Genomic DNA, 22,839 nt, shown 5'->3' with positions numbered 1-22,839 from the left:
TCCCTCGCTCTCTCTCTGTGTGCGCTGCGGAAATGAAGCGCTGTCAAGTGATGGCAAGTGCAGCAGCAGTAGCAGCAGCAGCCGAAAGTTTCTTTGCATGTGGCCGGATAATTGTGTGTAACAGGTGTGAAAGACAGAATTTACAATGCGAAGTAGTTGTTGATACGGGGCACTCTCGCATTTTGCACTTAGCTCAAGCGCAAATTAAGTTCAAGTTTCCTTATCCCCAAAAACCCAAAAACTGCTGCCACGTTCATTTCTCCGCTTAATGATAATGATTGCAATAAATAAAACAAGCGCAAGAACTGCAAAATTTACATATTCGTGGAGTATCTGACATCACAACCTTTAGTTCGCTTAATTTACAAGCTGAAGTCGAAGCTAAACTCGCTGCATTTTAATTAACACAAAAAACAACGGCTTTTTGCCTTTTATCCGCTTCTAGCTCTAAAGTTTCAATGTCCTTTTTGCCCCGTGTCCTGGCACTAGATTCTCATTAAGCGAAATGAAGAAAAACTGTGTTAGTTTTTTCGGGCCCGCCTTTGGCACAGTCGCATTATCTACACGCACTGCGCATGGTCCAATTAAGTTATTAGCCCCCGACTTTGGAGGAGGGGGAATTTCCACACACACACACACACACACACACACACACACACTCGAACTGGAGGCAGAGAAATAGAATCTTCAAATGCTGCTCCTGCTGCTGCTGGTTGAGGCTCAAAAAGCATATGTTAATTATATTTAGTCGGGGGTGCTCGCTCATTAGGACGCGCGCGCTCTCCAAGCACTTGAAAGGGAATTTTTGAAAGGTAGCATCAACACGGCGTATACGTAATATGTGTGTGTGTGTGTGGCTCAACCAAAAGTTGGAGCCATTAGGTAAATATGCAATTGCCGCATGAACAAATCGCAACAACAAGGCCTAATGTTAATTATATTAAAATGACGAACAATAGGGGAACAAAAATAATAACGCAAGCAAGAAAGAAAGTTACAGTCGAGTGTGCTCGACTATGAGATACGCTGAAATCATTATCAATGAAGTGAAATAAAATGAAATCCAAATGAAAGCAATGCGATATTATTATTATTAATACCAAATTTAAAAAATACTAAAATATACCGAGTTATATATGTGGTATATGAATATACTATTACATTCAAAATATACCATAGACTAGAAAATATGCCAGACAATGCTTGTCAGTATACCAATATACAGGTGGTAAAATATACCCAATTTATATACTAAAAATACTAAAATATATCAATATACTATTATATTAAGAATATACCGTAGAGTAGAAAATATGACAGGCTTTACAAAATACGTAAATATACCAATATTCAGGTGGTAAAATATACCACATTTGTATACTGAAAAAAATACTAATATAGCGAATCCAAGTTATAGTATACCGATATACTTTAACATTCAAAATACACCATAGAGTACAAAATATACTAAACATTACAATGTGCGTCATCTTTAAGTTCGTCAAGGTCGAAGCAACAAATCCGAGCTGACCAAAAAAGAACAACACGCAACAGCAGCAGCGTTGCACAGTTGCAACGGCAACGAGGCAATCAAAAAGTTGCTCCTGTTAGCAAAAGGATCATCGGTGGCGCGTCTACATTGTGCTGCCTGCGACACGCCCACGCTGCACGCCGTACGTTAGCTAAACGATGAGAGGCAAGGCAAGGAAGGCGGGTGAGGGGGCGTGGCACATTTGCATGCAACGCCACACGCATTTGATGCAAATGAAACATAATGAAATTGTAAAAGTTACTTTTGCCAAAGATAAAATTTACATTTCTCACACAGACAATGGCTGCAGATACGCGGGGCATGCAACCGAGCTGCGGCACAACTTTGACATTTTTATGTGCCGCGTTTTGTGCGATTTGCTTAGGAATTGTGTTTAGCGTTGCGTATTTGACATTTAAACGTGTAACAAACATGCGAAACTAACAAAAGCATCCCAAGATGGGGCGTGCCGCACCAGTTGCAGTTGCAATTGTCTCTGCCTCAATGTCTGTATCTCTGTGTGTCTCTGTGTGTGTGGCACAAATGCAAATGCACAGCAACTGTTCGAGTTGCAACGAAGCGCATCCTTTGCAACGCGAAGGCGAAGCGTGAGTTGTCAAATGTAAAAATAATTGAAAAGAGTTTGCAAGAAAACGAAAATGGAAAATGGAATAATACTTGGTATAATGTATTCTTAAAACACAAAGAGAAGGTTGAGAGAAAGAGAAAAAGAATTAAAATTGGGTAATAGAAACATAGATACTCACAACTACATATATATTAAACATTTTTTTTAACTTGTAATCATGAATTTTTAATAATTTTCAATGATAAAGAAGGAGTCAAAAATATGTAAAAGAAACTAAACAATAAAAACTTATCTCAAATTTGAATTCTTTTGCAAAATAATATAATATTTAAACTGAAGAATGTTTGCGGATTAAATTTAACTACTATATATTAAAAATGAGATCGAATTAAGGAAAAATTATATACAACTCAATTAATTAAAAACCTCAGATTGCTCAATCAAGACTTTTTTAATGTTTCTCCACAAACAGCAGAATTATATTAATATATATATAAGATATATTTTTGCACTACATCTGTCAAATTATGCATTATTAATTCTGAATTTCTTCGTTTAAAAACTGTATCATCAAAAATATTTATACCATTGAAAGAATTTTTTAAAAATAGTTTAAATTCGTATACAATTTTCTGAAATTTAATTATGAAATTTATTAATAGCAAAATGCACATCAATTAAATGAAATGGCACAAAGGTGAGTTCAACAAATGTAGTAAAAATGATAGCAGGATGTCAATTAAAAATATGTATTTTAAATGTAAAAATTTGCTGCAAAAAGTGTTTGTGAAATGTGGAAGGATATTGCAGGATTTATGCAAATTTGCAGATATGCGTGCGAAAGGATCATGGACTTGAATGCACAAACGCACAATTTTTGCAAACAGACTGAGGACATTGCTTAATATCCGTTTCGACATTGCGTTGCACTTTATTCCACATTATGGGGCATAAATAAAATCAGACACAAAACGAAGGCGCCACAGGCATCACACACATACATACATACACAGAGAAAAAAAAAGAACAGAGAAACGAAAAACTGAAATGATAAAACGAAGAACAAATTGCAAAGAGTGCGAAATTTATACAACATTTTAAGCGAACTCGTAAATCCTGAGACGTTCGTTGCCCAGCACAAAAGGAATATAAATAAAATTAAAGCAAAAGCAAAGAGGCAAAAGGAGAAACGGAATGAAACCAAACGAAACGAAGCAAAACTATAACTCATAATCTCTTATGCTGCTGCTGTGGACGTGGCAATGATTTCAATGGCTAACTAGAACAAAGATCAGCCAGCAATAAACATGGCATAAACAAACCTTCTTTGCTCCCCTCACACACACACGTAGACACAATGTATGTAAGTATTTATGCCAGAGGCAACGTCCATTTCAAGCTAAACATGTTTAAAAATCTTAAAATATATTACTTTATAGCCATTTAAAGGGGTTGCTGAATACATGTGTGTGAGTGCGTATAACATATATGTATGTGCATGTGTTATGTGTATTTGTATTGTATTATTATACAAGCTACCCGTAAGGTAAAAGGGTATTATAACTTAGTGTGTGCAGGAAATGAATGTAATAAGAAGAAGGAGGCATCACTGATCTTATGTTATAATGTGCACACATATATTCTTAACCAATGCTACATTCGCGATGATATAGTCAAGTCAGTCTATCCATATGAACATTTAGATCTCGAACTTTATGAGAGATTAGATGAGAGATGAGAGATAAAGCTATAATTTGTTTGCACACTAATCAAGTTTGTTCGATGCCGCAACGCGAAAAAACTGTTATCAACCAAGTATAATTTTAAAACTAGAGTCAGTATTTAAGTATATTGTTATATATTGATATACCAAATATAGTGTTCAGTATATTTTAATATTTTGGTATCATAATGTCGTTTATTTTAAGAATAGTTCAGCCATGCTTTATCCATCTCACAGTGGAGCACAATTTTCATGCTAGAGTCACGATTTGTGAATAGTGCAATATATTAATATACCAAATATTATATTTATTATTTTGTTTTATGTTAATTTATGTATATTTTAAGAATAATACCGCAATGCCTTATCTATCTCACAGAAAAGCAAAATTTTAATGCTAGAGTAACGATTTGTTAGCGTTACGTACTTTAGTATTTTTTGGTATGCTAATGTATGTATATTTTAAGAATAATACCGCAATGCTTTACCTATTTCACAGTGGTGAATCCCAATTTGTAAATAGTGTAGTATATTAATATACCAAATATAACATACGGTATTAGTAATTAGAATTTTTAGTATATTAATTTTTGTTTATATTAAGAATAATACCGCAATATTTTGCTGTTGGAAACGGGTATTTCATAGTCGAGTAAACTTCACTATTGCTTTCATACTTATTTGTATTTGTGTGCGTTGTATTGCTTAGGAAATAGCGCGCGTATTGTGCAACACTTAAGAATTCAATTTAAGCGCTAAACTAACACACACCGACACGCGCTTCAGTCCCGACTGAGTGTGTGTGTTTTGTGTGTATTGTATGGCTAGTTTACCTTTTGAACAAATACAGCAACAACAACAACAATATCAGCAGCATTGGTAGTAACAACCACAACAACAATAACAACAAGAGTGGCATGCATTAACAGTACATGTTTGTGCCATAAAGAAAGCGTTTTCTCTCTAAGTATGCGTGTATATCCGTGTGTGTGTGTCTGCGTATGTATGTGTTTGTGCCCAGTCAAAGCGCCCCTCGCTAACAACAAAACGCCCATTAGGTTGCACAATAAAAATGTTTAAAATACTATACAGAGCAATATGTATAAAGAAAATGGGGCAGCAGTCGAATTGTGTTCGGTTTGCTTGAATTTCAAATATCCTGTTGGGCACAACACGACTAAAAAAAATATAAAAACTAAATACAAAAAAAAAAGAAAAGTCAACATTCATTGAATGACTGTTTAATAGTTGTTCGATTTATTAAAAAATACACACGTTTTAGATCTCGAATAATTATTATTTGCAGTTTCAGAAAGTAATAATATTTTATTTGGCAACATTTATTTGCAAAAATTGTGCAACAGTAGAATTGCGTTGCGCTTGTTAAAATTTTAAATATCCCACATTAAAGAAATTAAATGAAAATAGAAATTCAAAGTTGTATAAAAGAAATAGCATAATAAAATTAAAAGCAAATAGGATATCGGTTTATTTTAGTTTAGAGCCTTAAAGAGTAAAAATTCTGACTGTTAAAATATTATTTTTTAACAAATTTTATATGAATGCATTATGAATGCATATTCGATGTAATAAATTTGACATATTTGGCTCAACTTGCTCTAAATTTATTATTTCTAAATATTATTCAATATTTATTAAATATATATTTTAAAATTCTGTTTAATACTAATCAATTTGGTTTATTTTATATACTGCCTACTAAATCTCACTTCAAATGTTATGATGCTGTCCTCTTAATGCTGTTCTCTGCTTTTAATTAATGCGTTTAATTAGCTGCATTGGAAACCTATTAAATCCGTCCGTCATAATACTTTCACTTATCTAATAGCAATTTGCTGTTGTGTTGTGTTGTGTTGTGTTGTGAACCCATAAAGCCAACGCGTTGCTGCAGCGCAAGCCAACTACAATTCCGAGCATTTGTTGTGCATAAATAGCCAGCTTATTTACAGTTAGCCCCGTCAGTGTTTAGATGTGTGCGTGTAAGTGTGTGTATGTGTGTGTATGTGTGTTTGAGAGTACGTGCCTAAAGGTTAACTCAATGCCTTTTAAAGTTGTGCCAAGTTGTGTGCTTTAAAGGCGCATGTTAATTAACTTGGCTAGCGCGGCGTATACGCAATATAAACAGCCAGCGACAGGCGCAATTGTGGCGTCTATTCCTGCGATGGTGGCTAATGGCGTTCGAGGCTGTCAATATAGACGCCATTGGGCTGCCAACTGGCAGTCTTGACTACACATTTATGACAGGCGTCTGTCGTTCTATAACTTCTTTTTTTGCCATTAACCAAATGCGACGCTGATGAGAGCAGCGCACAAAAAGGACACGGCGAAACGCACTTAGCGGGCAGCAGCAGCAGCAGCAGTGCAATAGTGCAAGGGGAAAGACCAATGAATGTCCTTGCCAAGCCAGACAGTCAGCCTGCTGGTTGCCTGCCTTCTGCCTGCTGCTGGTCGCAGCAATTGAAGTTGACTTTGAAGTAGCATCGTCCGGGGCTATCAGCGCCATCATTGCCATCATCATCAACGCCAGCAAGCGGCGGCGACGGCTGCGACTCCTTGTTGCTGTCGTTGTAGTGGCTGCTGCTTCGTTTTTTTTTCGTTTTGTATTATTATTGTTATAGACCCATAACTGTCAGTGCAATAAATTTTCCATTTTGCTCGAGCACCACTTTCATTACCAATGCGAAAACGGAGCCATTGTCAAGGATATATAGTGACAGTCACACAAATCAGTTTGCTCCCTTCTAACGTTGCTGATTGTCAAGCCAAGGCCGAAGCATAATTAAAATGCGTCAAATTCGCGAGACGGAAAAAAAATACAGCCTGTGACGTCACAGGTACGTGATGCATGCAAATGAACAAATATTTGTTGCTGCTGTTGATGTTGCTGTTGCTGTTGCTGTTGTTGAGGCCCAATGGCCTGGCGGTCATTTTAATTTAATTGCGGAAGTCAGCTGGGACAGCAACAGCAGCGGCAGCTGAGGATAACCTGAGGCTGTTGCATGGGGCATTATACCAAGGGTCAAGCGGAAATGCTTGCAGCTTCGTTGCTTTTGTGTGCTTAATTGCGGCAACTGCTGCAGATTCTCTTGTTTAAACAGTTGTTGTTGTTGTCCACGTTGCTGTTGTTGTTGTTACTGTTTTTGTTGTTGTTGTTGTTGCTGCTGCTGTTACGCAGTCGAGCGTGCAAAAACATGACGCTTTTAGTTTTGTTGTATGTCCTTTTTGTTTGCTCTGGCTCTGGCGACGCCTGCAGCACAAACATGTTGTCCAGCCAGGTGCACCTATGCGTGAGCCTCTCCCTCTGTGTATGTGTGTGTATGTGTGTATGTGTTTGGTCATATGTTTTTTGGGAGCCGGAGCCGCACACATCTTAAATGCCATTGTTCATAAGACATGCACGCATTTTGAATGGTCGAATGCATTTCCGGCACGCCTCCAACCACGCCCCTAAACAGCACACACACACGTATGCTCACCTGCCTGCAACAGCTCTAAACACACACTTGTACATGCATAAAATGGCATCATTTGGCTGCAGGCGCATTAATTAATGTTCTGAGCCACAGCAGCAGAAACAACAACAACAACATACTTAATGCATGTGGCGCCTGTGGTGTGTATAACAAATTCATAGCACACTCTCTGTGTGTGTATGTGTCTGTGTGTGTGGGAAAGAGTGTGTACACATACATACATAACGCATTATGTTTTATTAGCGACAACATAATAACAACTTTGGGCGCTCAAATTCCAAAACTTATACAAAATTATTTTGTACAATTTAATCAAAGTTTCAACTCGACTTTTGCATTTAAATCCTAGTTTCTTGCATAAGCAATCAGAATATGAAGAAAAGCGAAAACATATTATTTAACAGAAAATATGCCTAAGATTATGTTTTAAATTAATATTTTGTATTTAAAGAGAAATAAGTAAGATGCTCAGCTGAATGCTTTACATTTATGGCTCATGAAAGTGTCTATTAAATTAAATAAATTTATGATTAAGTTAAAAAAAAGTAATAGATACAGTCCATTTGAAATGAATTAATAGGGGAAAATAAATATTATCTTGGGAATACGGATGAGATTCTTATTTCTTAAATATTCTCAGAATTTTTAAATAGATTATTGATTCGTATTTTTTAAATATTCTCAGAACTCATGAATTGGAATATTAAAAACAAATTAAATTTATTTCTTAAGATATGTGAATCTTTAATTTAATATTTCTAACTTTATTAGTTATATTTGCTCAATGTCAACAGCCCGACCTTGAATAAATTACAATAAAATAAATATAAATATTTTTGTCAAACTTGAAACGAACATAAAAAGGAAATGATGAAAATAATGATGGAAAACAATTATCATATTTAGAAATTTATTAAGAATTTAGATACTTTCTATCTTTCTACATTCAAAATTGAAATACATTGAACAGATATTAAGCATTGAGGAAAAAAATATTCTAAAAATATACCAAATCAATATACTGAAAATTCCAAAACATACTGAAAGCAATATTTGGTATATTGTTATATATAGTACTACATTCAAAATATACCATGTACAAAATATACCATAGCCAAAGCATCTAAGAAAAAATATACAAAATACAAAATACTTCTACAATTTGTATCTGATCGTAATGAAATCGCAGTAAATACTGTAGTTTTAATTGTAGGTAGCAAAAATTATGACTCTAGCTTCGAAATTAATCAATTTTGTATAGATTTTCAGGGGCGGAAGTGGACGTCGCAAAAACTTGACCTATGTTCAAATATTACCAGCGTTGTTGAAAAAATTATAGTACTATCTATTTCTAATAGTCTCTGCGTATATTTTCTTATGTATTTCATTTCAATTTTCAATAATTACCTTTCTTAGTAAGTAAAACACACTCTGAAGTTTGTTCAATAATACAAAACATTGTCATCAATTAAGAGTTCGTGTCACGACACGCACGCATCTCTAAAGCAGAGCTACAGGTAAGATAGAGAGAGGGACAAACGTGACGCAAAGTAAATGCCATATGAAAAGTTTATATATCAAGGAAATCCCATCCGCCAGATGCCAATAAGAAAAGCGCTGTCTCATGCTGACATGTGTGTGTGTGTGTGAGTGTGTGGTATCCATTTGAGTGGGTTGGTTGAACTAACCACAGTGGGTTTAGTTTAGTTCAGTTCAGTTCCAACTAGCACGATATAACGATAACGACGATGGCGATGGCGATGGCGACGAAGACGACGCACACAATATTTCTTCATCAACAGCTTAAGGCGGCGGGCAGGCAATAAATTTTGCGCTGTTAATTTGTCACATGATTTTAGTTGGCCAATTACAACTATCGGACAACAACAGGAGCAGCAGCAGGAGCGACAACAATGGCAGCAACTTGACAGGACTTGGATACAAACAACTCACACACACACACACACACACACACAGACAATAGAAGGACCACAAGGCGAAGGCAATGGCGATGGCGAGCTAAGCTGACCAAAGTGTAGAAAAATGCGAACGAGGCAAAAGCAGATAGAGCGTGTGTGCGTGTCTTGGTATTTATCTAATTGTCACACATACGCACACACATACACACTCACATACACTCATACGCAAGAGCAGAGCAAGCAAGACAGACTCTATTTTAACGCAATTCTTGCATTTCTCGACTGCCAGATAAATGTGTGGGCACAAAAATGTAGAAATAATGCGGCATTTGTATAAGTCTTATTGCAACTGCGTTTGCCAGTGTGTGTGTCTGTGTGAGCCATTGATCCTGCCCAGTCTGACATTTTAATAAATCCCTCGACTCCCACGCACGAAAAGAGAGAGAGAGAGAAAGGGAGGAAGATAGTCATAAGTAAATGCGAACGCACTTCCGCTTCCTGTTTTGTTGTTGACCAATTTGTGTGGGCTCATCGCTGTCGTTGCTGCCATTTGCTATTGCTGTTGCTGTTGCTGTGACTCGGGCTGTGAGCACACTTGGTTATCAGCAGGACTTGCGTTAATGTCCTTAACTTAGGAAATCATATCATTAATTTGAACTCAACTCAACCCAAGCAGCCTTTCGCCTCTTCATCTTCCACAGTCGCACAATTTGTCACGCTGGCAAGTTAACTTGTGTTTTCAAGCTCTTCTAACATTTATATTATTATGGTCAACTGAGCTATATTTTTAAGCAATCTTCCTTTGGTCAATATACTGTCTTTTGACACCTTTAGCAAATTTTGGTATATCTGACACAAATGTTATTTTAAGTCGTTGCTACGCTAGTAAATAACTAAGAATATATCAGATATACCTAAATATTGTCTTTAAGTTATGTTTCAAAGAACACAGCTATAGGTATTTGGAATTCGGAAGAAACTTTTGCGGACATTGCTTTAAAATATGGCTAACTTAAGTCGAAGATAAGTAGTATAATTTATTAGTCAAGAAATGCCGAAGATTCAAATATTTTCCATGTAAGAAAATTTATAAATGAGTGGACAAGATTGTGCGGAGTTTTTTTTTTGAGGTATAGCAAAACTTATGTTGAAGATATTTTAGACAGTTAAAGGACACAAAATTCACTTATTTGTTTAACTTACATACAATTGTGCTGTGTATTATTTTATTTATAATTAAAAATATTTAAATTGACAAAACTTTAAAATATATTTGTTATTTTTAAAATTTCAAATTTTATTTCAATTCACTATCCTTTTTTTTAATCGTTGCTTAAGTACTTCAAATAGGGAACGATCAAATATCTCTTTCCTTTTATTACATTTCATTAAATACTTATTAATTTTAATTTCTTCATGCAAGACTTCAGACACAAGCAAATTGATTGCATATCCAAGTACTGCATATATTAGCAATTATCTCTATATTAGTTACAGTTAATAGCATTTGACTCATATTGCAACTGACAAAAGATCAACAAGATGCTGGCAATATATCTTTTATTCGAAATAATGCACAATTTAGCAATTGCAAGCAAATCTTACAGAACGTTTCATGCATATCGTATTTAGTAGCAGGTAATTAATATTTGTCTTGGCTGGCAAATTCAAATACTCATTTATTATTTGAAATCGAAACTCAGATATCAGATAGATTGCATTGCTGTCAAAGCAAACGCATCGCATCGAATGTGATTCGCATTTGCCAATATTATTGGCTGCATTGGTTATTTACCGAGGCAAATGCAATGCACAAAGCCGCAACTTGTGAAACCCCCTGAAATATAATTAGTTTTTAGACCAGCTCACATCCTCAACTAAACACACACACACACACACCTGCAAACTCACACACACACGTGGAGGCTTCTGAAACAATTTTATGAAATATTTAATTTAATTATTTGGCATATATCGTAGATGCAGCCCCCCCCCAAAAATGCATTTTGCAACCCGTGAGCACAAAGATCACATCTCTGACCCGAGCTGTTGCGATATGCGGTGGTGCAACAATTTGTAGCACAACCGCCGCATTCTCTTAGGCCACCTGGTGCAGCAACCAAACTAATTATGCGATGCGGCAAAGCGAAAATATTCGTATTAAAATGTGAAATGCACAAAATATAATATATTTATGCATCGTGCCAATAATTGCGCTAAGCTGTTGCTGCTTCCCATCCCCTTCCCTCTTGCTTTTTAACGCTTTTGTTTCTGCTGCTGTTGTTGTGGTCACGGGGAAAGAAAGTGGAGTGGGAGACTAACAAGAGACAGGTGCATTTGATAAGAGGTGGAGAAACAAAACAGCTCATATCTGTATCGTTATTCACGGCCTAGTTGAACTGTTGGAATTTGTGAAGCAAATCAATGAAAATTGCGGCAATAACAATATTTTTCAACAACAAATATTCTCATCATAAATTGTGGGTAATACTAAACGAATATAAGTATAAATTCAAATACAATAAATTCTCGAAATATCGAAAATGCCAAACAAAATGTTTCATTTTTATACCCGTTACCCATAGGGTAGAAAGCTATTATATTTTTGGTTGCAATCAGATAAAAATAGTAGAAGTTATTTAAGAAATACTTTTATATGGGCAAAAACGCTTACTTAGTAGTTGCTTTGCACTTTATGGTATATTTTAAATGTAGTACTATATAAATATACCGAATATAGCCTTTGATATATTTGTCTTAGTTTCTTTGGCTTACAATATGGTATATTTTGCACTCTATGGTATATTTTGAATGCAGTACTATATAACTATACCAAATATAATCTTTGGTATATTTTTAGTATTTTGTGGTATATTAATTTGGTATATTTTGGTTTTGCATTCTTTTAAAATTGGTAGCGGTTATCTCACAGTCGAACACATTCGACTTTATTTATATTCTTCTATTTATAAAGTTCAAAAAAACATATTAAAACGCATTTAGGGAAACTAAAGTACCAATAAGTAAGGCTTTTAACTTTATTAATGCTAACTTAATGGGTAAATTGTCTTTCTTCATTTACTATTATACTCAGATGTTATCAACTATATAAAATATAGTTACTTCTGAATGTAGGAAAAGATAAATTTAGATATTATGGTAAGCCGTTTTATTAGTTAAATTTTGTAACGAAAGAATTTATTAAAGTGGTTCTATTTTGAATTTTGCAGATGTAGCTTTATAGTTAAACATTGTCGATATATTTTATAAGCTTTAACAAGAATTTTAATTTAGGAAGTCATATGTTACTTTGAGAGCTTTAATGGTAATTATTGAAATTCAGAGTTCCATTGAAATACAATTTTCCAAAAAATCAATAATTAGATTATATACAATAAGTAAACTGCGCTCAAAGGCTCAATATACTATCGTAATTTGTAACTTCACCTGTTCCTTTGATCAGTCTAAAAAAAAAAAAAAAAGCACAAACGTGCCTATTAACATTGCCATGCATGTACTTAACTGCATACGAAGTAACTCGACAAATTGATCCTCTCGCTTGTGACGAACACCACGAGGTTCTACTCATCTAAGCCTACTCTGTCTAGCTAACTTGCCGGCTCAGTTCAGGGCTGGGGTGGGTCTTTGGCTTCGACTGGGTAGTAAGTCATCATAAATTAAAGTGTAGACAGAGTGTAATACCAGGGGAGAGGGACAGTACTCATTTCGCATTATCTCAAACGCTCGCACATCTAGTGCCCAATCAAAATTAAAAGTTTAACGCCTCATTGTTTTCTTCTCCATAATATTCAGTATTTTAATACACATACTTCATTTTGTTTATAAAAATTATCTCTAATTAACAATAGTGCTTGATTTATCGAGCTATTATTTATCGTTACGTTAATCTGTTTTGTTTAAATATTTGTCTTCATGACTTAATAATACGAAAAATATACCAACACGGAACACACGGAATTGAAAGCCTCACAATCACAACCCCAATCAACTATAAATACAGTCACGGCTATGCCGTACTTACGCACTTTCCATCGAAGTTAGCAGGCCTGATAACCGATGAATCCGTCGTAGCATATATGATTGTTGATGATAGCTGTTAAAGATGATAAAAGGTTATGGTTATCAGGCTATCAATCCCTATGTACCCATGTTGGCTGTGTGAAAAGTCAAAAAATGAGTTAGTTGATCTGACAAGTACTATTTACAAATTCAATTTAATTTTTCAAGTATTCAAACCATGTTGGCACTTTTAGTGCATTTTACGATCGAAAACAATCCAATGCAGATGGTGCTGGCGGGTTTTGTGTGGAGCCGTAGATCTCTCGCCGGAAGATCTACGCTCCTTTGAACGTCTCTAGTATCGCCTTCGCTTAGCCGCTATCGAATACCGTTTGATAATCTGCAGCGAAGATTCGCTGCCGCAAGATTATCGCCTTATTCCCACTCTAGCCGGTTGTTTGCAGCGAGGTTCGCCGCCTTCACCCAAAACTCCCTTAGGCTTGCAGGTTAGGGTGAATATCCGCGTGCGCTTCACTAGTTGCACTTGTTCAACAAAAGGGGGGGGAGACGAGGATCGCAATGTGCAACACCTATTCCACTCTAAGGAGGGTCTAGCGGGTGCAATTGCCAGAGGTATGGCCAATAAGCTGCATAAAATAGCATTTTTACTGCAAGGTCTAATCAGATGGACACTACTTACCAATCAGTGGCAAAGAGAAAATTTAGCAATTCTAAATTCTCTATTAGAGCCGGCCAATCAAGTTGGCGACAAAAGAAAACCTTGGATGCCAAAATTGTTGGCTTTCCTTTCTTGGTTGCAGTATTATTTTAAATTTATTTTTGCAATTTTTCTTTGCAAATTTTTGGTCTGATGTAATAATGCTCTCAGTGAAAAAAGTGCATAAGTGAAGATGGCTGCCCTTAGTGAGTACTCAAAGCATCTCTGTGTGGATCAAGGCGATACTTACTACCCGTTCGATAAACTCAACAGTTGAACTATGCTAAGTGGAGTTGCCAACTTAATTAAGGCTTTGGCGCATCAGCTGATGCTTTGATTTGTGACAATCAGATGTTTATTTTTTTTTTTTTTTTTGCAACTTTAATTTAGACAACTACCTCACAACAGCAGATTTTAATCGAGAGTTCAATCGAAGACGTAAAATCTGAAAGAAGGTAGTTACTCTTTGAATTCCCACAAGTCTTTAGCATGAAATTGACCAATTTCCTTGCCCTCTAAATTTTCTAATAGGTATAAGGCCTGTCCAATTTTTCGTTTTACTCGTGCCTTAAGGCCGACTGGTGCAAGCTTAGCGTTGAAATTGTTTGCCATATTGCTCAGTGCCCAGTTACGCTTAATTACTGTCTGGCCAACTTCAAAGGTTCGTTGTTTAGTACGAAAGTTATACGATCTCTGATTCTTTTCATATGCCTTTTTCAGATATTTGTGAATATCAGCACGGATTTTAGAAAATTTGTCAGCACGATCGAGTCGAGCAGTTCCTTCACTTAAGAGATTCAAATTTTTAAGTACTGTGTAGTCTTTACCATGCGTCATCATATGTTGTCCAAATACAACATAGTACGGTGACGCGCCTATCGATGATGTATGTTATTGCGTAGAGCACAATTGATACTGCTAACATATATATCCCATTCTCGCTGGTCTGATCGAATAAATGATCTTAACGCCGCATTAATGGATCTATTGACTCTTTCAGCTGCATTACTTTGAGGGGAATATGCTCCAGTGAACATGTGTTTGATACCATACGAAGACAAAAATGCAGCGAATTCTCGGCTTTTAAACTGAGTGCCGTTGTCGCTGATTATGAACTCTGGTGTGCCAAAACAGTTAAATACAGTGTTGCGCAAGTGATCAATGATTATTAAAGTCGAAAATTTCTTAACTGGTATAAGAAATGTGAATTTTGAAAGATGATCCAGGATGATAAAAATTCCAATATTACCAAGTTTTGAGCGTGGAAACGGACCTATGAAATCTATGTAGAGTCTTTGAAATACTCGCTCACTAATTGTTTGAATACCCATTGGCGGCTTTAGATTTTGTGTCGGGTATTTTGAGGTTTGACATATTTCGCATTTGCTAATAAAGTCTCGCACTTCCACTACCATTCGTGGCCAATAAAAATGCCTACGAATGCGTTCTAGACACTTCGCTGTGCCGCAATGTGCTGACGTTGGGGTACAATGAGCTGAAACTATCACCGAATTTCTGAGAGATGTAGGGACGTACAGTTTCCAGCCATCGCCAATATCTTCGCTGACGTCGGAAGGCAATACTGCTCTGTAATATAAATATCCGTCTATGATTTTGAAATCCGGAAGATTGGATTTGCTCATCTTCTCTTTTAACTCGACATAATCACTTTCGAGAAATGCATCCGAGTTTAAATCTATCTCTGGTAGTATTTCGAGCTCAACAACATCTACATTTTCTTCGAATGCTCTGGAAAGAGTGTCAGCGACTACATTTTGACTGCCCTTTCGATGTTCGATCTGAAAATCCATTCCTTGTAGCTTTAACGCCCACCGAGCAAGTCTGCCATGAAGGTCTGTTTGATTCATCAACCATTTCAGACTTGCATGATCGGTTATAACTTTGAATGATTGGCCTTCTATATACATACGGAATCGCTTAATGGCTAATACAACTGCCAAGCATTCTAATTCCGTTGTAGAATAATTTCGTTGTGCTTTGTTCAACTTTTTCGACATATATGCAATGGGTAGTTCGTTGCCTTCTGCATCAAGTTGAGCTAATACGGCGCCGATGCCATATGTTGAAGCGTCACATTGCACTATGAATGGCAACTCATAGTTGGGATGACGCAAAAACGGAGCAGAACATAGTCTATGTTTTATTGCTTCGAACGCATGTTGGGCCTCTTCATTCCATTCAAATTTCTTTCCTTTTAGCAGCTCTGTTAGTTCAAAGATGACCGTTGAGTACTGGGGAATAAAACGCTGGTACCAACCAGTCATGCCCAGGAATCGTCTCAGTTGGCGTCTGGACTGTGGCACCGGAAATTCGGAAACGGCTTGCACTTTCATTGGATTTACTCGAAGTGTGCCTTCTCCTACTACATGGCCTAAGTAATCTACTTCTCGTATTCCAAACTGACTTTTGGTAACATTTATTGTTAGTCCGCTTTTCGTAATCTATTTGCCACTTCGGTCAGATGCAGTAAGTGGTCTTCAAAGTTAGAGGACATGACCAATAGATCATCTAGGTAAACGAATACGTGTTCCTTCATGTCATAGGGAATTACTTGATCCATAAGACGACACATTGTATGAGGTGAGTTACACAAGCCAAATGGCATCCGAGTAAACTGATACAAGGGTCTATTTGGTACCGTAAAAGCAGTTTTTGGTCGCGCTTCTTTGTCTAGAGAAATTTGCCAAAAGGCATCTTTTAAATCGATTTTGGAAATGCACTTAACAGATGGCAATCGACTTAGAAGACCTTCTAAGCTAGGCATGGGATATGCGTCCTTCTTCGTCACTGCATTTAGCTTTCGAGAATCAAGACATAGACGATCTTTGCCAGGTTTAACAATCAAAACCACAGGCGAGGACCATGCAGAGTTCGAAGCTTCTTCTATTACTCCTAAACGTAACATGCGGTCAATCTCGGCACAAAGTCGCTTTTCTTTAGCTGGAGATATGGGATAGTATCTTTGTTTAATGGGAGTACTATCTCCTGTGTCTATAGAATGTTCAAGAAGTGTTGTTTTTCCTAAGCCGTCCCTTTCGCATGACGGAAAAAAATCAACAACTGCTTGTAATCTGCGTTTTTGCATTACTGTAAGAGACAATTTGGGTATCGTTTCATTTTCAATTTCAGATTCAGTTACTGCATTAACATAACTAACAGAAATTCCAAATTTATTCCAAAAGTCAATTCCGCAAATAACATCTTGCGTGATGGCGCTAACAATTAGGAACTCAAACGATTGCTTTGTCGAATTATATTCGATTGGAAGATTAATGGTACCAGCGACCTTTTGAGGTTGTCCATCAGCAGTTTTAACAAATCCTTTGGATTTAAGATAGTTAATATTATTTTCAAGAATGTACTTTGCTAAGTTTCCTCCGATCACGCTTTTATTTGCTCCGCTATCGAGCAAGGCCAAACAACGCTGATCGAGAATGTTGAGGTAAGTAAAGGGTCGTATATCGTTGTCTTTATTTACGATAGCTGATATCCTATAAGAATTTAGTACACGCTTTTTCGACCAAAATGTATGCATACGATGAGCAGCACGCGATTTTGGAGATGTGTGTATTTTTCTTAATCGCAAATGATAAGGTATAAAATGTCGATGAATTTGTAAGTCAGGTAAGTTATTCGATATAGCAGGTGGTTGAGAATACTCTAGAGAATTTGGTTCTATTTTTAATTGCGGATATCCGCTTTTGGTGGTCAGCGAATACCCTTCTGCGAGTTTTCCTGTTTGGTTTTACATTTTGTACAGTTTGGTTTATATGTGTCAAGTTTTCCACATCCATAACAAAATATGCGACGTGATTTCAGGCAATCCTGGTAACGATGACCAATTTCATCGCAATTCCAGCATTTGAAATTATCAGAATACTTCATAGCATTTACATCTGCTGATTCTGAGTTTTCATCTTCAGAGCCTAACTCCAGGTCTTTTTCTAAAGCAATCTCATGAATAACTCGGTTGGGGTTATTCGATCGATTTTGATGTTTAGGCAGTTGGGAGTAGAATTCTTCATGTTTGTGACATTCTCTACGAAGGATAGCTAAATTTGAAATTGGAACATGTAACAGTTCATGTCGAAGATCTGGTTTCAAATTCTGTTTAACATAAGAGACCAATTCGGTATCGGATAGACGAGAATTAAGCGTATCTGCTATGTTCAACATAGCATCCAAATATTCATCGAAAGGTTCATTAAACTTTTGTTTCCTGCGCCGTAAGCTATCTTTTATGTCTTCATCGGTTCTTTGATTTTGGTATCTTTCGCATAAACGAGAACAAAGATTATACCAATTCCTATGATGAGAGCTACGATGAAATCTCAATAGAAGGTTAACGCTGGACCTGAGAATAGTAAGTGAGCAAACTGATACAACGTATCAAAGTTTCCGCTCAAACAACGAGAGGTCAAGCAATTTATTCGATATATAAAGTCGTCGATTGGTATATCAGTTGGTGTACCACTGAACTTAAGATGCCAATTAACAATGGTACTAGAAATTCGGTCAGGCCGATCGAGACTACCAGATATATTTCCTGATTGCCCCAATCCTTCGTTATTCTGATCTGGAATTTCGTTATCCCATTCCAATTGCGGTTCCTCGGAACGAACTATTGGCGGTTGGGCGGCAATATTTAAGTTTCTAAAGGCAAATTCAACCTGATCAGCGATAGTAGCGACTAGTTCCGCTCGAAAGTTATCGAGTGAAGAAGTGATAAGTCCTTGAACTCGTTGTTCAGACACAGCTGGAACGGGTGTGGTTGTACTTCCTGTTGATGCTCGGGGTAAGCGACTTTCTCGCGCAGCATTTTGATGCTGCCTGGAAGTAGGTACATTTTGTTCTAAGCTTGCCCTATGTTGCCAAGAAGGAGATTGTGCGGCATTTCTCATGAGATTCTCTCTCTGATTAGCTCTTGTTTTTGGTCGATCTCGTGGTTTAGTACCAGCGGCTCCCGAGGCTTCGCGTGAAACTGGGGTGCTGCAACTGTATGAAGCATGCTTAACCCTTCAGATTGTTCTGAGCCAAAAATATCTCCTATCCTGCACGGCTTTTGCAAGTTGGACAAGTTTCGCTAGTATTGAGCCAATTGGATATACATTCGGAGTGAAAGTTATGACTACAAGGGGTTTTTACTAATTCAAATTCAGACGATTTTAAATCATTGCAAATTTTGCAAAGAATTAGTGAACTAGCTGATGCGAGGTTTTCGTCGCTGCGAGTAACCGGCATAATGAATTAAAATATGAATGTGAACTAGTACGGTATTCGATATTGACAAGGTAATTGACAAAAATAAGTTTACGATATGCGATAATATAGTGTTCAAGTTTTAAGTTTTTAAGTTTGGGACTTACCCTTCAATGCGATTTTAAGACAATGCGAAGTGTGTACTGAGAGTCTGAATCTACTTTGATTAGTAACGTATTTGATGAGTGTTTGTGATTGAAAGAGGAACAGATCGATATTAACCAATACTGAACAATTCTCGATTTCAATACCACAACACAATATTGTGTACTGGGCCTAACAATGATTCGGTAGAGAATCGAAATTCATCCAATTCTACAAAAAATTTCCTTAATCACATTATTGGCCAGAAAATTGCATTTAACAGGTTTAATTCATTGATAACACTATCAATTAATGAATCCGCTATGTATGTTCTTTTCGCCTGGTCTGCTTCCGACGTTCTCATCAGTAAACAGCCAATCCAGAAGGCAGAAAATTCATACATCTATGTTTTCAATAAAAAGAATGAATAGTTTGATGAGGAAATGTTTATTTTGGGGCACATTTTCCATAGGCCTCACGAGTTGGGCGCCATTTAATTATGTGACGAACACCACGAGGTTCTACTCATCTAAGCCTACTCTGTCTAGCTAACTTGCCGGCTCAGTTCAGGGCTGGGGTGGGTCTTTGGCTTCGACTGGGTAGTAAGTCATCATAAATTAAAGTGTAGACAGAGTGTAATACCAGGGGAGAGGGACAGTACTCATTTCGCATTATCTCAAACGCTCGCACATCTAGTGCCCAATCAAAATTAAAAGTTTAACGCCTCATTGTTTTCTTCTCCATAATATTCAGTATTTTAATACACATACTTCATTTTGTTTATAAAAATTATCTCTAATTAACAATAGTGCTTGATTTATCGAGCTATTATTTATCGTTACGTTAATCTGTTTTGTTTAAATATTTGTCTTCATGACTTAATAATACGAAAAATATACCAACACGGAACACACGGAATTGAAAGCCTCACAATCACAACCCCAATCAACTATAAATACAGTCACGGCTATGCCGTACTTACGCACTTTCCATCGAAGTTAGCAGGCCTGATAACCGATGAATCCGTCGTAGCATATATGATTGTTGATGATAGCTGTTAAAGATGATAAAGGTTATGGTTATCAGGCTATCAATCCCTATGTACCCATGTTGGCTGTGTGAAAAGTCAAAAAATGAGTTAGTTGATCTGACAAGTACTATTTACAAATTCAATTTAATTTTTCAAGTATTCAAACCATGTTGGCACTTTTAGTGCATTTTACGATCGAAAACAATCCAATGCAGATGGTGCTGGCGGGTTTTGTGTGGAGCCGTAGATCTCTCGCCGGAAGATCTACGCTCCTTTGAACGTCTCTAGTATCGCCTTCGCTTAGCCGCTATCGAATACCGTTTGATAATCTGCAGCGAAGATTCGCTGCCGCAAGATTATCGCCTTATTCCCACTCTAGCCGGTTGTTTGCAGCGAGGTTCGCCGCCTTCACCCAAAACTCCCTTAGGCTTGCAGGTTAGGGTGAATATCCGCGTGCGCTTCACTAGTTGCACTTGTTCAACAAAAGGGGGGGGAGACGAGGATCGCAATGTGCAACACCTATTCCACTCTAAGGAGGGTCTAGCGGGTGCAATTGCCAGAGGTATGGCCAATAAGCTGCATAAAATAGCATTTTTACTGCAAGGTCTAATCAGATGGACACTACTTACCAATCAGTGGCAAAGAGAAAATTTAGCAATTCTAAATTCTCTATTAGAGCCGGCCAATCCAAGTTGGCGACAAAAGAAAACCTTGGATGCCAAAATTGTTGGCTTTCCTTTCTTGGTTGCAGTATTATTTTAAATTTATTTTTGCAATTTTTCTTTGCAAATTTTTGGTCTGATGTAATAATGCTCTCAGTGAAAAAAAAGTGCATAAGTGAAGATGGCTGCCCTTAGTGAGTACTCAAAGCATCTCTGTGTGGATCAAGGCGATACTTACTACCCGTTCGATAAACTCAACAGTTGAACTATGCTAAGTGGAGTTGCCAACTTAATTAAGGCTTTGGCGCATCAGCTGATGCTTTGATTTGTGACAATCAGATGTTTATTTTTTTTTTTGCAACTTTAATTTAGACAACTACCTCACACGCTGTCTGACAAACAGCCGCCATTTGGCAGTCGACTGCAGTTGGCTGATTATGAGGCGAGGTGCCAATAAATTGCACCGTTGTGTCATATATAGTATCGAACGTATCCATCATCGTGATGGAGTTTGGCGGGGGGGTAGAAAAGGAAACATGTGCGTGAGCTAAGTGCGGCCAAAGTTCGATGGCAAGTCAAAGGTTAAACGCCCATTAAATTTTAGTAACGCCCCCCGCGCCACAAAAATCCCAATCGCATGATGATGATGATTCAGCCGATTGAGGAGAACTAAACGCTGTATGCCATGGGGTCATGCGATTAGAGTTGGCCTCCCAGTTCGCCCAGTCCTGATCCTGGGCTACGGTCACGCCAGTCAACCAGGCAGCCAAACGAAAAGTCTCGCGTCGCCCCCAAACATCGTGTATCCCCATCGAGCCATAAATATTGGTAACACAATCTAAACACTGAGCCCAAGTGGCGGCCCAAAGAAGTGTGAAAAGTCACACAATGAGGCGGCCACACATACACATGCACACATACGTATGTGTGTGTGTGTTGACTCCACCCAATCGAGTGGCATCGGCGCTTTTAAATCGCTTCGAAATTGGTTTTCAATTTTTAAACGCCTCATGCCTTGGCGCCATGCGATGTCCTGGCATCTCTATACGTATGTATGTACGTAGGTGTTATGTGGCCTCCTGTGCCCGAGTCTTGCGTGCCTCTGAGCTCTGTCTGCCCCTTTTGCCCCCGCTTGAACCCCACTATTGATTGTGTGCGTGTTTGTCGCTCTTATGTTTTATACATGATTTTTCCACGCGCGTCGACTTTTTGTTTCTCCTCGTCTCGGATTTGTCGAGAGTATAGTTTGGCCCCGTTGGGGTCGAAGCTTTGCTGCCAGCCCATAATTCAAGTAAGGCGTTAATCTGTGACACCCAACGAGCTGCATATGCCACACTGAGCAGCACATGGAATGTGTGTGTGAGAGGATTGCTCCTTGGTGTGCAGCTTGACAAATGGCGCATAACTTCAAACGAGGTTAATTACTCAAAAGGTCAATTTATGTCGCGCGTTTTTTTAAGTTTTAGTTTTCGCTTTGCAATGTTTATGACAAGCTGCGTTATGCATTGCATTTTACTCGCTTTCCCCAGCTTAGCAGCATGTTTCCGCAACATTTTATGTTGCTAAGCACACTGGCGCCATCTGCGGGCATTTCGGTGAACATTGACCAACCGCAACGTTTCAAATGAGAAGAAAAGTTTCGTGTTGAGTTTTTTCAAGTTTTTTTTATTCATTTTTTTGTTTTAGTTTTTTTCTACTCAATTATTTTTAACATTTTTTTTTAATTTTAAAAAAATTTTTATACTTTTTTTGTTACGTTAGTTTATAAATTTTTTTGTTTTGTTTTATG

This window comes from Drosophila nasuta, chromosome 2R (genome assembly GCF_023558535.2).
Source record: "Drosophila nasuta strain 15112-1781.00 chromosome 2R, ASM2355853v1, whole genome shotgun sequence".
NCBI lineage: Eukaryota > Metazoa > Arthropoda > Insecta > Diptera > Drosophilidae > Drosophila > Drosophila nasuta.
The sequence above is the reverse complement of the archived record's forward strand: the minus strand, read 5'-3'. Positions refer to the sequence as shown.